Genomic DNA, 17,950 nt, shown 5'->3' with positions numbered 1-17,950 from the left:
TACAGACTTCAGCTCAAATTCCTTCCACAAGTTAAAAGCTATGAAGCCTTGAACCACTCCCCCATCCTCTGTGATACTGAGTAAAGTAAAATAATAAAACCCAATTTGTAATCTTATAGTGATTAGAGAATGTATGTAAAAGAACCTGACATATAGTAGGTACTCATTCTAAGTATGATGTCATTGTTTCTGCTCTTAACTTTATGATTTCCCTCCTTGGGATGACTTTTTTTCTCTCTCAGAAATCTTAACAGCTTAATATGTTTTTTCTTCTTTAATTGAACAATTAAAGTTTATGAATTTATTTCTAAATCATGCTTGGCCTCATTTCATCCTTTGATATGTATTCATTATTTACATTATTTTCAAAATGATATGTTTTGTATTATCAATTTCTTCCTTGGTCCAATGGTTATCAGAAGATTTTTTTTTTGTTTAAGTTCCAAATGCTTCCGTTGTTTTTTGTTTTGTTTTGTTTTTGTTTTTGTTTTGTTTTGGGGGTTTTTTTTTGGTTATAATTTAAACAAATTGCTCTTAGTTTTATTGAACTGTGATTAGAGAATGTGGCCTGCCCAATTTCTAGTCTTTTGAATTTATTGATATTTTCTTTATTTTCAACCATATGATTAGTACTTGGTCAATGTTCTATGATCTCTCAAAAAGATCTATTTTCTGTAGAAGAGAAGAGCATCAGGGGTCTGAGGTAGATTCAAGTTCAGGTTCAATAATGCCAGAGCACGAATCCGAGCAATACCAGCCATGTGCCATATATATATGGCAAGAAGCCTGTGGCAACCTGAAATCTGTCCACAATGGCATTTAGTCAAATAGAGGCACATCTAGTGGGGTGAGGTCAATCCAGATTGCTGGGTAGAATTAGTTAAATAAAAGTACCATAGAAGAGAACAGCATTAGGCATGTGGGTTGGACTCGGCATCAGACTCTGACCAGGGAGCTGCTCTTCAGGACAAGACTGTGCCACCAGGTGCGGGCACCCAGGAACACTATTGTGCCCAAGAATTTAGATAATGTTCCTGAGAGCTCCCTCTGTGGCTCCATGGTCTGGAAAGTGGAAGTTAAAGCACTGTTACCTGAGTCAAAGAAATGCTACCGTTTTCTTCTCTCCTCCACGGAAAGAACATCTAAAGAGTGGGTCACTACTACTACAGGGCAGACTCATAACATAGGGTGATCGGTGAAGCTATATAACACGGGCGTGAACTGTACTCGAGGCGACCCCCTTCCTCTGGCAGAGGAGAGGCCTGAGCGCTGGCCATCCGCAGAGGAAGGCAATATTGGGGCGCTAACGGTCAGGGTGGTCAGAGCTGATGTGCACTGAGCACCCATTTTGGAGTCAGCACTTTGCATGCGTTACCACAGAGTTATCATTATTATCCCATTTTACAGATTAGGAAACTGAGGCTCAGATAAATGAAGGATGTCTTTTCTTAAGAGAACTAAAGAGCTAAGGATTGAAGTTCAACTCCAGAGCCTTACCTTTCACTCTGTGCTGCTTCCTTCCTAAAGACACAGGGACTAGTTTTTACAGGACCACACCGACCAGCCCATCCTTGGAAAGATTATAAATATATATGTTTACATATACGTTTATGTAAATATATACAATATTATTTTGAAAGTTATATTATGCAAATACATTCTTAAATTTCAGGGGCATCAGTTCTGTCATCAAGTGATGTGGCTTGTAAAAATTGTGTCTTTGCAATATCTCCTTTCATTTAATGGTTTTCTCTAGGTCTTTTGTTGCTGCTTTTTTGGATGACAGTTTACTATTGTTAAGTCTTTAGTATTTTTCTCGTATTTTTTTAAATAGAAGTGTTATTTTACACACCGATTATATGATACGTATCAAAAGTACACACACACATGCACACATATTCAGAGGTTTTTCCACATCCTGTCACCCCTGTACTTATGCACTATCACAGTTGTGTGTACTCTTGACTAGGTGTGAGAAGATCATATGCCATCTTATATTCTATATTATAAACAAGAGAAGTAGTATTTCTCTATATAAGCTCTACTTTCTTTTAAATGTAAACACGGGGGCGCCTGGGTGGTTCAGTCAGTTAAAGGTCCCACTTCGGCTCGGGTCATGATCTTGTGGTTCGTGGGTTCGAGCCCCGTGTCGGGCTCTGTGCTGACGGCTCAGAGCCTGGAGCCTGCTTTGGATTCTGTCTCCCTCTCTCTCTGCCCCTCTCACACTCTGTCTCTGTTTCTCTCTCAAAAATAAATAAACATTAAAAAAAATTTAAACCGTAAACACTTATTCATTGTCTCTAAAATCTGACTTGTCATTCCATAAATATTCATTTTAATGCATTTTTATCATACTTTTCAATGGTTCCTAGCTAACTGAGTTGTCACTTTTTTGCAGTAAAGTGACTTGGATAATTTTGGGTGTGTGGATGTGCCAGGGTGGTTTCAGAGCCTGATGTAATTTCATATTGCCCCATAACATTTGTATTAAAACATATTTGTTACCTTCAAACATACAATGGCATGGAACTTTTGAATTTTTCCTACAATGCTCAGAAATGTCAGAATCAATCCAGGTAAGTTACTGAGCAAAGATGTCCAAAACACCACACCAAGTTCCAAAGAAACCATTGGGTGATGATTCACAAAGTGCCTCTATTCTTGCATGATTACCTTCATTTTCCAATAGGCTTTCAAGTTCCTTCCATGCTATTAATGAATAAGCGTATGGAATAGGGATAGGATCTGGGCTTGGGAGGTGTTATTGTAATCCTAAACACTCTGCAGCCCCTTGTTAAATAGTTGATGGGCTGCCTGTAGGAAGGAGCTTCTGTCTCCCAGGATCTTCCTTATCCAATGGGTCATAAGTACTAACACTCATAGCCATTGGAAATATTGAACACTTTGACACAGCTGTTGTTGACCTGTCAGCAGGGATCTGAATACTTCGGCACATAAATGTTCCTGAAGTTCAGAAGTGCTGTTTAGATCAAAATTCTCTCATGTGTCAAGACCAGAGGCCGATGTTCGGATGCAAGATTGCCTTGTCCGACCTTCCTTTTCTGTAGATGGACCTGACTTCAAAAAGTATCTTCCAGGATAGCTTGGATTTCTTACCTAAATATTCAACACAGATAGGAAGAGATTTCCCCCAAAATAGGCATGTTGTACTGAGATGTGAATCATCTGCTCTCCATCACCCGCCCTGACTTCCTCATCATAGACACATAGTTTTGCACCTAGAGCGGTGTGAGAAACTCCATTGCGTAGTTCTGGAAGATATTTGTATTATTTGTGTTGTGTAAAGATGCCACTCTTGATATATCAAGTAAGGCAAACTTTGATAGGGATCCTTCTAAGGAAGCAGAACCTGGCCAGGCTTGTTGGGCTGAGACCAATTCCCTCAGTCCCTCAGGTGGCACTGATCTCTTGGGAAAAGACCACTCCCCTCCTAACTCGTGACAGACATCTTTATCTGCTAAGAAGTTTGATTCAACAGGCTGGGCTCCCAGTGAGGTACACATGGTGAATCTTGGCAACTAGTTGTTTGCTTTCTCTGTAGCTCCTTTTCCGGCAGTGAGAATACTGTGTCTTAGAACACCTAGGTTCAGTACGAGGAATGTATCTAAAGTAAGTAAAGGTGATGAGTGGGTTCATGTATTTTGAGATTTCTCCCTAAATGAAGACACAGATAGGAAGAGATGAGAAGGCTGGGGGAGCCCAGAATCTGTCCCTTGGTCTGTGCTTTTTGGATAGCTTTCAGGTTTGGCAGGTCTCACTGGCCTAGGAAAATTGGGAGAAGGCTAGAACCTCCCCCTGCCTTGACCCAATGCTGGACTTTTTTTTCCTGGTTAGTTTATGAGCCAATGTCTGATATAAATCAGTGCTCTATATATGACTTGTCAAAGGACTGCTGATGTTACTGTTCATATTCCTCACAATTTCTTCAGCTGAATCACACCTGGTGGATGGACGTGAAATGCTTTTGCTGTCATCTTCCTCCCCCTCCTCCTCCTCCTTCTCCTCTTCTTTTTGCTGTTTTTCAGTCTCAGCGATCAAGAGAGAGAAGGGATCAAATCCTCGTGGCAGTATCTGTTTTGTCAGAAGGTTTTACTGAAAAGCTGCTGTGTAGCAAAATCCCATGCATGGAATTATCAAGCTTATAGAATAAAATTCCTTTGACATTTTGCTCACATCTTTCCTCTTACCTAGAACACCTTCTGCAGTTTACCCGGTCAACTCCTACTTGGGAGGGCACTTCCTGTCATCTCCAGCAAGCCTTCTAAGGAAACTCCCTTTTGTGTACTGAGCTCCTGTTTGCTGCTGCCTAAACTCTGCATTAGGAAACTTCTTAGGCAAACAAGCAAACAAACAAACAAATAAGGGGTGCCTGGGGGCTCAGTCGGTTAAGCCTGCGACTTCGGCTCAGGTCACGATCTCGCGATTCGTGGGTTTGAGCCCCGCATCAGGCTCTGTGCTGACAACTCAGAGCCTGGAGCCTGCTTTGGATTTTGTCTCCCTCTTTCTCTGTCCCTCCCCTTCTCGTACTCTGTCTCTCTCTCTCATAAATAAAGGAAGGAAGGAAGGGTCATTTCTTCCATGCTTTAGCATGTTTTGCACATACCGTTATTATAATACTTGCAATAATGTGCCATGGTTAATTTTAGGTGGGTTCTGTTGCCTCACTTTCCAGATTTTGAACTTCTAAATACTGTGTCTCATTTTCGTCTCTATGATCACAAGCTCACTCAGAAGCTGGCATACTTAACATCTGCTCACAGATGCTTGTTGAGTGGGCATGTGGGATTTTCCTCCTTGATCCTGAATGGATGTTTTTGACCCTGAGACCCAGCGATGCACGCATCTCTGCCTGAATGAATGGTACAACCTTAGAGAAGATTTCGGAGCATGTCCCAGATCAGAGGCAGACACAGAAGGTGGGCAGGACAGTGAGGTGTCTGTTCTCCTAGTTCTTTTTTTTTTTTCAAGTTTATTTATTTATTTATTTATTATGTTTTTGAGAGAGAGCAGGCAAAAGAGGGACAGAGAGAGAGAGGGAGAGAGAGAATCCCAAGCAGGCTCCGTGCCGTCAGAACAGAGACCAACCTGGAGCTTGATCCCATGAACTGCGAGATCACGACCTGAGCTGAAACCAAGAGTCAGATGCTTAGCCAACTGAGCCACTCAGGCACCCCTCCCCTAGTTCTAAGCTTGGTCACTGTTCAAGAGAGGAGCTACAGGTTGAAAAGGAAAGAACTGCCAACTGAGGACATGTGAGGTTCTGGGCATGGTCGTGTGACCCTGGGACCTAGCGAGCATTGTGCAGCACGGGCCGGGGAAGAAGGGTGTCACCCATTTCTACACTACCAGTGTGTGGCTCTAGGGGCACAGAGATGACAAGAGGGAACATCATGTCATTTGTCCCCTTAAGATGCTTCTTGCCAGAGACAGTGCTCTTAGGAGAAGAAATCTCATGGATTTCTTCAACACCAAAAGCAGTGGCGTGGCAAGGGCCAGGCTCTCAAAAAAGAGGTCGGAGGAGAGGACTGTGGGCACAGGTGAGATTCCCTCAGAGGGCTTCCAGGCCAGACTGGGGACTTGGGAACAGAGGCTGTGGGCCTGCCTGTCTTCGGATGGGGCTGCCCAGCCAGCACCACTGGGTTTAATGATAACCTAACCTAATTTGTATTGTCTGATGGGCTTAGGAAAACTTGGGTTATAGAGAAATAATACCTAAACAGTTTTGAATAGAGGGCATGTATAAAATGTGAAAAATCACATGCTCACCAGAATTATGGTGTGATTCGGTGCTTTGTAGGTATGTCAAAACACTGGGCAGCTCAGGGTAGGGGCAAACTTCCCATTTCCCGTGTTTGTCACCATGGAATCAATCATCTGAGCGGGCATTGAACATGGACCGTTCACCTTGAAAGATTAAAGTCCAGGAGAAAAATGTGTTTGAGAGGACGTAGGGAAGTGACATCCCGGCTGTCCCCCCACCAGATACTTCAAAGAGGAATTTACCCTGGTGATTTAACCACAGTCCAGGGTCTGGCCTTTAGTTTTTCAGGTTCAAAAGCTGAGAAAATTGGTTTTGTCAGCACACTGAGGTAAGATCAGTTTATCGGGCCCTCAGTCATACTAACCAAGTTCACCAGAGACAGATGTGTAAATCAAAACGCCATTTTATTAATTTACAATGACAAGTAAAATCGGCCAGGAGATCAGACACACATTCTGTTTCAAGCACATTCTCTCCCTGTGGTGAAATCTACGTGGGAAGTCAAATTATCATCGGAAGACAGCCAGGCGAGGCTGGAATCCGAGCGAGAAGAGGGAGCTGGCTGTCTGCTTGGAATGTTAAATGAAGCCGGATGCTCCCTCTCCACCAAAGGGATGTATCTAGAGGAAATCAGACAGACCGCATTCTCGGGGACAGGTCACCCGCTCTGAGCACAGAGCTGAGTGTGCACAACCCCTTCCTATTGGACACTGCCTTGTCCTGTGCTGACCGCGCCTCTGGGCTGACCTGCTTTCTCCAGCTGTATCACTTCCATTGACTAGGTTACAGCCCCGTTCTTTCTCTCCTTTGCCTTTGCTTCTACCCCTGCCTACCAGCGAGTCCGGGAAATGGACTGTTGTCCCAGAGTGACCCTGACCGAGGGTCAGCCGTGCCCGGCCTGCTCTGCTGAGGTTAGAAAGCCTCAGATGGTCACAGTGATAGCGATCAGTGTGTAAACCAAACACCACGCCCCCAGGCTCTGCCCGGCAACCTTCAGGCCAGATCCGGTGGGGCAGAGGATGCTAATGAATTGTTAATGAAGGGTGATCAATGCCTTTATCTCAGAACAGGGGCTGCCTCTCCTCTGCAAACCATCTGCTGCCTTAATTGAACCCAGAGTAAGCCGCAGGTAGGAGCTGAGTGGATGAGAGTCTCAGTCCTGGAATTCAGGCTCGTTCTCAGCATCGGCACTCACACGTGATGTCTGAAATGCTCAGGATGTTAGCTGACGTCTTGGTGAAAGGAAAGAAGTAGCCCGAAGGTAACAGCTCTGGTTTGCTTTGTGGTATAAGAGACATTCACTGCCCTCACTGCTTGGAGGGCCACCATTGGGTCCAATGTGTGTGTGCCCCCATCATCCCTTCTGCAGATACCTCTCCTACAAGCAGAATGACCCGAGAGAGTCTTCGCTTTACTTAAGTCCCATTTTATAGATACCAGTTGCTGTGAGCCTGTCATGTGCCGGACCCTGTCCTAAGCCCTTTACGTACTAATTCATTTCAGTCCTCACAACAACCCTGTGGAGTTGGGTACTTTATTATCTTCATGTTACAGAGGAGGGAATGAGACATAGACATGTAAGTAACTTGCCCGAGGTCACTAGCTAATGAATGGCAGACCCAGAATCCAACCCGGTCAGTCTGATTCCGGAGCCTGACCCTTTACCTGCAGTGTTAACCAGAGCTGAGAGGTTTCTCTAAATGTCTTCAACCTTCCCCGTAGAATTGTTTAAATTGCAGCTGACTGTACCAGCTCTTACTATCTGAGTTTTGAGGAATCTGCTTAAAAGTTGGAATATCTTAACAACCAATATTTAGTTCTACTAGTTGTACATACATCCTGGCAAAAGTTGCTCATCTCTGTGGCATTCAGTTAATTAAAAATGAGAGGGTTATGGGGTGCCTGGGCGGCTCAGTCGGTTAAGCATCTGACTTCGGCTCAGGTCATGATCTTACATTTTGTGATTTCGAGCCCCATGTTGGGCTCTGTGCTGACAGCTCAGAGCCTGGAGCCTGTTTCGGATTCTGTGTCTCCCTCTCTCTCTCTGCCTCTCCCCTGCTCGCACTTTCATTTACCTCTCTCAAAAATAAATAAACATTAGAAAAATTTTTTAAAAATGAAAGGATTAGGCTGCAGAATCTTTCTGTTCCCTCCCAATGTTGACTCTCTGAGTTTACTCCCATTACTACTACCTCTGTTTTACATTTGTAAGGATTTTAACAAGTAATCTAAGTTATTTTATTTTTCCACTAAATGACCATTGAATCAAGAAGTAACACTAGTGTACCTTCATATTTGCAGAGATAACTGTTACAGCGTTGGGCTTAGTACATACTGCTTACACATTTATTAACTTGAACGAATTTTCATAATCGTCCTGAAAGATGGGCAGGCAACACTATCATCTTCACTTTACAGATGAAGAAACGGAAGTTTAGAGAGCTTTAATTAATGGTCTCAAATCATAGAGTTCACTCGATGCCCTTCTTTGTTTCCATCCATCCCTCAATGGTGTTCTAAATGCACCTGTCCTCCTACAGGAGCCGGCTCTCAAGTATCAAACGACAGTCCAGAGTGCCTTTCCTGGGCAGCTGTCTGCCAGGGCAACAATTACATTGTGCTTGGCATAATGGAACTTTTCTAGCTACTCATTTAAGAGAACAAATTGTTCTAAGGTGCGTTTTGTAGAGGTATGGATCCAGTGAATACTGTGGGTACATGTCATTTCGAAACTGAGTAATTGGTAGCAAAAGATGAATACTTGAGTGCTTTTTGTTGACTGAATTAGAAATCCTCATGTGGAACAATGACTCACGCAAAATCACCCGGGAACTTGAAGCTCGAGTGACTCAGACTTCAACTGGGTGGAGTGTGACTGCTTTTTGTTATGGGGCAAAGTGGTCCCAGTTTCTGCAAACCAAAAATCTAATGGAGATGAAATCAGCTTGTCAAGAATTGGATTCCCATTTGGATTAATTAGGGTTTTAGATGTGATCATTAATGACTTTGGCCACCAAATGTTTTCCAGAGAGATATCTGTGCGTGAAGGAAAACGAGCGCTAATGATCTTAAGGCCTGTCTAAAGTTTTATTCCCTGAGGCTCTGTTCTCTGGGAACTGTTCAGTTCCTCCAAGGTTCCAATTCTCCAGACTTCAAAAGGAATACTGGCCTCCGACCGGATGGTCCACGCAAAAATAGAGCCCCATAAATATATTGATTCTAATTATCAGTGTGAAAAATCTTCCTGGGCGAAGCTTGAGTGTAGTCGGGACTGGGAAATGTCTGACAAGAGGAAGGGGCTGAATGAGATGTGGAAGTCAGAGCATAACATGTAGCTTGAACTCCCACGACCCAACGAAATGAAGAGCCTGGCCATATGCCTGGCTTCTAGGAGCCTCCATACTTGCTTTTCTTCCTGGTAAAGTGTCTAGGCTCCTCTGCAGCTGCTGTTTTTTTCTAGAAGCGCCCTTGCGGAACAAGAAACAAATATCTAGACATCATTATAACAGGCTACAGTTCATCCCATTCACCCACAGAAGCATTCACACTCATCCAACAGATCTCAAGGAAGGGCAGGGCAGGGCTATTTTGTTTTACATCTTTAGCTCTTTTCCTGTCCTCCTCAGTCCTCCTTACTATCTATGGACAGGCTCACCTTGTTTCTTCAATGGAGCTCCAGTGGGGTCCAAATAATTTTTTTAAATTAGAAAATAGTCTGTTTTCCATAAATAACAGACAGTTTAAGTTCACAGGGCCAATACCTGCTGAGGGGTAATATATCTAGGAATAGTATGGTTTTTTTCTGTTCTTGAGATTGGGTTTTCCCAATTGTAGCTTTTAATTAGGTATTTCTAATGGGTAGGAAATCAATCGCATGATTAAGTTTTACTGCAAAAACGATGCATAATAAACCACCTCAAAACACCATGGATTGCAACAATCATGTTTTCTCATGGTCTATGGGTCAGGTGGGGGTGGCTCCCATAGGCTGGACTTGGCCCACTGGCCAAGATCAGGCTGAGGGCCCATCTGGCTGGGCTGGGGCAGCTCCACAGCTGTTCATTCTTGGGCCTGGGACGAAGGGCAGCAGCGATCTGGGAGAGGTCGTTCCCTGGTGATGGAGCCAAGCAGGAAAACCAAATGCTTTCTAAGGCCTCTTGTGGGTTGAATTATGTGCCCCCCAAAGACAGTTGAAATCCTGATGCTCCCCCTCTCTTATCTATATGAATGTGACCTTATTTTGGACATCAGGTCTTTGCAGATGTAATCAAATTAAGATGAGGTTATACTGGATTGAGGTAGATCCTAGTCCAATGACTGGTGTCCTTAAGAAAAGAGAAATTTGGACACAGACACGTAGGGAGAAGACCATATGATCATGGAGACAGAGACTGGAGTTTTGCTGATACAACCAAAGTCCAAGGATGCTGGCAACTGCCCAAAGCTAGGGGAAAGACACAGAACACATTGTCCCTTTGAGTTGGCAAGAAGGAACTATCCTGTGCACACCCTGATTTGGGACTTCTGGTCTCTAGAACGGTGAGAGAATAAATTTCTGTGGCTGTGAGCTACAAGTTTGTAGTGATTTGTTATGGCAGCCCCAGGAGACTACTACAAGGACCAAGCCTGTCATTTCTATCCACATTGTATTGGCCAAAGCTAGTCACATGGTCAAGCCAAAAGTCAAGGGCAGAGAGAACATGCTGAAGCATTGAGAGGCCATGACAAGGGTGTGGATATAGGAAGAGGTGGGAAATTCGGGGTAATTATTTAATGTATCCCACATGAGAGTCAGAAAACCTTGTATTCTAAAGTATCTTTAGGCAAGACTGTAGAATCTAATGATCATCAGTATGGGTCTGGTATGGAGAAAGTTTTACATTTGAATCCTTGTTCTGACACTTCCTACTGGTGTGAACTTTGCCAAATTACTTTACCTCCAAGCATCGTTTCCTTTTTTTTTTTTTAAAAAAATGTTTATTTATTTTTGAAAGAAACAAGTACTCATGCACGTGGGGGTGCAGCGAGAGGGGACAGAGGATCCGAGGCAGGCTCTGCGCTGACACCACAGAGGCCGATGTGGGGCTCCAACTCACGACCCACAAGATTATGACCTGAGCTGAAGTAGAATACTTAACCGACTGAGCCACCAGGTGACCCTCATTTCCTTTATTTGTAAAATGAGAAAATTAATAGTGCCTATCTCACAGGACTCTTATGAACGTTACATGAACTGATGTTTGTGAAGTATCTCCGTTGACATATATTAGGGGCCAAGAAGCATTATCTGTTGGCATTATTATCACTATAATAATGTTACAGTAGAAGACTTGGAGATACAGGTGGCAGCTTTCTTTAGAGACTTCAGAAATGAGATGAAGATTGGCTTTGCAAAGGCTGTGAGATTTCAAGTTTGATTCATGAAGCACTGTTTAAGATATGGTAATGACTCTTCGGGTAGGCGTGAGTTGTATTTCACCAGGAAAGGGAAGAGTCTACTTGCCTGGAGAATCGCCAGTTTAGGAAACTTTACACTGAGTATAAAGGAGGGAGAGATCAAGTTCCCAAGTACGGAGGAATAAGGGGCTTTGTCAGGGAACTCACATGGAACAACACTGAAGGAGGGGAGAGGGAGAACCAGAAACAGTACGAGGAGCATTTGACATCTACATGCCAACATGCAGAGCCTTGGGATGCAATGGACATAACATAAAAATACAATCTCAGGAGTTGATTGCTTTAACCTATGGGATGGAACTCAGGATTTTAGTCGGGGGAGGGATAAATATGCCTTTTTCAAAGAAAACCAGCTTATGGGGAGAGACATGCAGTGTGGCCCTGCGGATCCAGAAATATTTACCTACTGGGGTTGCCACAGCCCCAGGGGAAGCTCATGGAAAACCTCTGGGAAGAGGTCAAGGAAGAGAGACTCAGGTGGCATTATTACATGAGTTTTATTTACATCCTATGATTAGATGAAGAAAGGGAATTAGGTTGTTTTTAGCAAATGTCAGACATGATAAAGGTAATGGTAGGAGGAAGTGGAGAAACGGGAAGCACTTTAACTTCCAGAATGTGGAGGTTCCTCATCAGGCTGAAAGCAGCAGAAGCAACAAGCTTTTGACCTTCCTTACAGAAAACGAAGCGAATAGGGGAACTGTTATTAGGATTTTATTTGTGCAGACTAATGCAGCATTTGTTGGGGGAAGGATGTTATATGAATAAACAATAAGTAAAACTCACTGAGTGCTTACTATGGGCCAATCACTTATCTAAATCATTACATACTTTGGGGCGCCTGGGTGGCTCAGTTGGTTAAGTGTTCGACTTCAGTTCAGGTCATGATCTCACAGTTTGTGGGTTCAAGCCCTGCATCGGGCTCTGTGCTGACAGCTCAGGGCCTGGAGTCTGCTTCCGATTCTGTGTCTCCCTCTCCTTCTGCTCCTACCCTACTCTCACTCTGTCTCTCTCTCAAAAATAAATAAACATTAAAAAAATTTAAATCATTAGGTATTTCATGATGCTTAGTCTTTGCGATGATTTTATGAGGTTAGTCCCTTTTAATCTTCATTTTATGCATGAAGAAATTGAGGCAAAAGAGGCTAAGTCAATTGCTGAAGGTCACTGAGGAGAGGGCAGAAATGATTTCAGAATGTCCTTCACCCTCAAGTTATCCCGCACACCTTGCCTACAGAGTGGCTAAGTCACCACCATCTTTATGAGCACGGGAGGCTTTTGGAAGAAGGTGACCCCCAAGGGTCTAGTGGATGGTGACAGGAGCTGGCCATCTGGTGCTGAAGGACGAGGAAACCTGAGCTCCAGTGGCCTATGAAGTATGATTAGGAAATGGGCCAAAATGTGCATTAGCGATCCACGCTAATCCACCCACTGAACACCTTTGTTTAAGGACCGACAACTGTCCTCTGGTTATGTGTACTGACGTCATCACTTCCTGAACCTATTGTGCAAGTTGGTGCTTCTGGACCTTTGAAAATGCTGTTCTGCTGCTTGGAATATCAGTTCATCTCTCCTCTACCTGGCAAACTTCTATTCTTCCTCCAAGGCTCAGCTCAAGCGGCATCCCTTCTTTTGAAGCCTCCTCTGTCTCTCTGACTAGCTGTGAGCCCTTGGGGACAGAGACAGTGTCTTCCTAACCTTCTGTGGCTCTCTAGCACTAGCCCAGAGCCCAGCACAGGTAGGTTTCAGTGCATATCGGATGGATATACACATCAATGTAAGTCCATCTGTTAGTCACCATAAACCAATCGAAATGACATATAAGCGGCACACTGGGCTATTTGTCTAGCATTTGGGAAGCGTGCTCTTGCCTATTCTAATTGAAAGGCAAAAGTTAAAGAAGCATGCAACCTATTTTCTTTTGGAAGAAAATCTGTCTTGCTGTTTTATGTGAGTGGGTAAAATATGCTTATAAAACAATCTGTTCCGAGAATGGCAAATGTTTCAGGAAAATTGCAATGGAATAAGTTCTTTGTGATTTCATTACCTAACCCTCCGTAAAAATGCCTTTGGAAAGACAAAAGATATAGATGAGGGAAATGGTTCCAAATATTATAGAGAGAAGCAGAATAGCTGAACAGAAATTTGTCATTAAGAAAGATTTATGCAAATCTCAAGAGTGCCTTAAAAGTTAATCTTAAAAAAAAAATCCCTCTAGTCTGAGCAGATTATGCTTAAGAAAATCTTTTTGGGTAAATCCATGGAAAAATTTATTTCATAATTTAAAGGAAAATAGTATACACTTATAATAGCAACTTAGGATTTCTTGTTCTAGGTGAAGTCACACCCAAAGTGTTGGTCATTGATATATCCTGCCTCTGTGTTTTCTAGGTTTTTTGTGAAGGTTCTTATTTCAGCTAAAACATGTTAGTTACGATGAATCACCCAAATTCAGTTTTCAAGCAAATTAATATATTAGAAAATAAAACTGGTCTCTTTGGAGATGAGCCAATGAAATGTTGGACTGTCAGAGTTCATAGAATAGGAAATGATGAGGTCCAAATGTATATTTGCTCAGGGATGGATAGGACAAAAGCAGTTACAACAAACAAATCTCATTACTTGTTGATTCATACCCTTGCTCTAATCAACCAAGAAGAAAATGAGCCAGCAACATGTAGACATGTGAATTTCAAGCATTTATGTATCTCATGGTTCCTGAACAAGATTTGAAAGAAGTGAACAAAAATTTTCAAGTCCACACCAGACACATGTACTAAACAGGGCCTCTTCAGGGCCCAGGTGGCTCTGTGCTGTTGTCTCTTCTCTTTGTATGGTATTTCTACTTACCCTCAGAGACTAAAATAGGCCAGCTGTAGAAATTTCAGAATTGGAAGGATTTTTAAAGGTCATTATGAAAGCTACCATTTACTGAGTGCTTACTCTGTTCCAATCACTGCGAAAAGCACTTCACATGCATTATCTCATTTAATTCTCAGACCAGCCATACAAAGTCAGTATTATTAGGTCCAGGCTTACGGATAAGAAACATATGGCTTAGAGAAGTAAATGCTCCAAGTCTTAAAGCTTGTAAGTGGTGGACCTGGAATTAGGAGGCAGGTCAGACTCTGGGGTCTCCCTTGGACATGAATTCTGTATTATTAGATGCCACTACATATCTTACTAGGTGATCTAGCCCATGTTTAAGCACTCTCATGATAATGTGAGCCCTGTAAGATTAGAGACCGTATGTGCTTTTTTCTTGCAATTGTACACAACGTATACAGCAACATAGCCTTGACCACTATTCATATTTGTTGAAAGAACAAATCCCCTTACTTGCATATGAAACTTCCATGTGTTTAGAAGTTGAGGCAATCTATACAATTATATAATTCTTCTGCTCCACTGAAAAACATAGCTTGCAGCAGATGGGAAAACATAAGCCTAAAAGGATCGAGTGAGTTGACCAGTATCCCACAGCAAGCAATCCGTGGCTTACCCTACGTCACCTCTCTGCCAGCTCTGTGTGCGGTGCTGAAAGATGTCTACTCTGTCTCTGATCTTTGGCAGCCCGAACCTCTCTGTCTCTCCCTGGCTTTGCGTCTTCCTCTCCATGTTTCTCTCCTGTTAAGCCAGAGAGCAGAGATTGTACCTTTTCACATGGTTTTAACCACCTCTGTATCCCAGAATCTAGAAGGCTCTTCAAAATATCGATTGATTAGATGGATGAATCACGAAGACATATAATTTTTATCTCAAACACCATCATTCTCTTTTTAGACTCGAGACTCTTCTCTGCATTATAAACGTTTCTGTAAGTGACACTTTTATGACACAGGGGAAAGCTACAGAAAAGAATACTCGCCTGATATAATTTAACAACCTCTGAAGTCTGTTGTGGTTTCTACGTTTTTTTTTCTTTTTTTTTAATTTTTTTTTTAATGTTTATTTATTTTTGAGAGAGACAGAGACAGAATGTGAGTGGGTTAGGGGCAGAGAGAGAGGGAGACACAGAAACAGAAGCAGGCTCCAGGCTCTGAGCTGTCAGCACAGAGCCTGACACGGGGCTCGAACTCACGAGCTGTGAGATCATGACCTGAGCCAAAGTCGGATGCTCAACCGACTGAGCCACCCAGGCGCCCCAAGGTTTCCACGTTTTAATCACTGAGAAATGGTGTCTGTTTTAGCTAATGTTCTTCCTTTCCCATTGAATAGTATAGGCAAGTGTATTGTTCAGGACTCTGCCCTTACCTTAGTCTTCCAGAGAACCTCTAAAACATTCAGGAGCACTGCACACACGGAGAGAGAATGTGTAGAACTCCATCCTTCCCGAAAACAGCTGACAGTCTTCCACATGGAGCTCTTCCTGTTCTGTGGCAAAATGAAAGGAATCCCCCCCCCCCTCCCCGCCGGGCAAACCCCAAGGCCTCCATTACGTAAAACAAAATGCTGGCCGTGTTCAATAGCAGGTGCAGAATTGCTGATGGAATCCCAGCTCTCAGGGCCACACTGCAGGTTTTTCATGCCTACAAATGCGCTGCTTTGCTCTTTAGGAAGATTTCAAGGATAAATTTGGGACACACTAGAAGGCTAACACCTTGTGCCCAACTAAATGGGCAAATTTGTGGGCTCCCTCGGCACAGTCCTCTCCCTGTGTTGGCAACGAGGTGGTTAAAGCTACCTCTAATGGTTCCTGCCACCTTTTCTCCAAAAGTATGTCTGATTGCAGGCAGCATCAGACACCTGCGGGGAGACAGCGATGCCAACGTTAGCCATAGGCATGGAGAAAGCGTCTCAACACTAAACACCTTCGAGAAAGCCTTAGAGCCACCCTCCCCTGCGGGAAATCACCAGGAAGAGACATCTCAGGGTTCTGTGCCTGTCAGCATCTTCCCACCCTACCTGCCTACGGACACCCGTGCCGGCGGGCCCCACACACGGCACAAGTCAGCACTGCTCGGGGTGTTTCATTCTTTCATGTGAAGAGCTTCTGAAGATGAGACGCGTGGAGTCTGCTCTTGGTCTCCAATCGTTTCATGTTGCACCAAAAAAAAAAAAAAAAACAAAAAAAACAAAACAGGAGGATAACCACCCCTCCTACCCCAGAAGTGTAGCAGAAAGAACAGAAGTTCAGGAAAAGCGAAAAGCGTGGGTCACCCAGAACTATTGGAGAAAGTAGGAAAGGTGAGGAAAGGTGAGGTGAGGTACTTAAATGGTCACATCAAGCCAGCCGAGGGCTCTGATACCTTCATTTCTTAGTTCTCTCAGCCCTCGTGATGTTCATGCCTCATTCGGCCAGGGCAGAGGTAGTGTCCCAGCTCTCCACAACTTTTCCAGGTAACTCTGACCCTGGAGAAGATTTTCTAGGTCATGGGAAGAATGGGCCATTTCTCTTCATAACCCAGAGGGCTGCTCTCTCTTTCTCCAGTCAACGTGTGGGGAGGCAGTAGACGTCCCATTGCCAAAGGGGGGGGGGGGAACGGGGACCCGTGGTTGATCAGCACTTGACAGTTTCAAAGCGCTTTCCCCCTTGACGATTTCACTCTCTAGGAGGCCCTGTGAGGGAGGCACTCCGTGAAGTCGGCCTGTTCCATGGAAGAGGGAAGAGAGGGACTTTGCGGGGGTCTCAGGGCTCATGAGGGGCAGAGGGGGCTTGAACACAGGTTTCCCAACCCGACCGTCCTGCTGAGCGGGGTTTTCCTAACAAGCTTCCTGTGCTTCTTGCTAGGGCGGTGTGATGGTGTGATGGTGGCTAGGACTTCAGTGAAAAGGCAAGCCCATGCATCTGCGAGAGACCATGGTCAAGAGATGGCTGCTTTGTACACGTGCTCCCCACGACCCGCAGCCCGGGAGCTCCCAGGCTCACTCCCCTGGGCTTGGGAGCTGGTATGGCTCAGCTCTCCAGTGAATCTTCTTCTCTTTTTGTCATGATTATCACTTCCTGCAGCCCACACCTTCACCAACATCTCCCAGGGTCTGAGATACAGAGTGAGTCTTTCTTTCCCTAAATAAAAAATTAATTTTTATTAAATTACTATGTACGTTAGTTTCTAAAACATACATCTCTAAGACGACCACCTTTGAGGGGGAGTCCTACCCCCTCCAACTCCAGTTTCTTTTTTTCTAGAAACAAGCCCCCTCCTACTTTTTAAATGTTTATTTATTTTGAGAGAGAGAGAGAGAGAGAGCCAGGGAGGGCCAGAGGAAGAGGAAGAGAGAGAATCCCAAGCAGACTCCACAGCTGTCAGCCCAGAGCCTAACACGGGGTTCGAACCCACACACTGTGAGACCGTGACTTGAGCCGACACAAAGCGTCAGACCCTCGACTGACTGAGCCACCCAGACGCTCCTAGAAAACAAGCCCTTTTACCCCTTGTAGGTAAAGTCATCTGATATTTATCTCCATATTTTCTATGTAATATGCTTTTTCTGCTACTTCTTAGTGTATCAATTTTAGATGGCGTCTATGACTCTGTTAAGGTAGGTAAGTATTTCGCTCTCTTATGTCTCTGGCTGCTTACCCTGCCCCTTTCGCTAATGTAGTCCTATTATCATTTTAAACATTACTATGAAATGTAATATATAAATAAATTTTACTGCTGAGTCAAATACGGTGATTCATTTTGTATTAGTTATTGATTGCTGCAAAAACAAATTACATAAAAGCCTAACAATAAAACAACAGTTAACATTTACTATCTCACACAG

General features: G+C 43.7%; 1 long non-coding RNA gene across 1 annotated transcript; it reads right to left on the bottom strand.

Annotated features, from left to right (window-relative positions):
• Window positions 1–7,817: 7,817 nt before the first annotated feature.
• Window positions 7,818–17,367, bottom strand: LOC123586505. The gene is made up of 3 exons (XR_006706845.1): window positions 15,494–17,367; window positions 9,186–9,249; window positions 7,818–9,064 (listed from the first exon to the last, which is right to left on the bottom strand). It is a non-coding gene; the product is annotated as an uncharacterized LOC123586505 (long non-coding RNA).
• Between the last annotated feature and the right edge of the window lie 583 nt (window positions 17,368–17,950).

Source organism: Leopardus geoffroyi, chromosome B1 (genome assembly GCF_018350155.1).
Source record: "Leopardus geoffroyi isolate Oge1 chromosome B1, O.geoffroyi_Oge1_pat1.0, whole genome shotgun sequence".
In the NCBI taxonomy this organism is placed as follows: Eukaryota; Metazoa; Chordata; class Mammalia; order Carnivora; family Felidae; genus Leopardus; species Leopardus geoffroyi.
The sequence above is the reverse complement of the archived record's forward strand: the minus strand, read 5'-3'. Positions and strand labels throughout refer to the sequence as shown.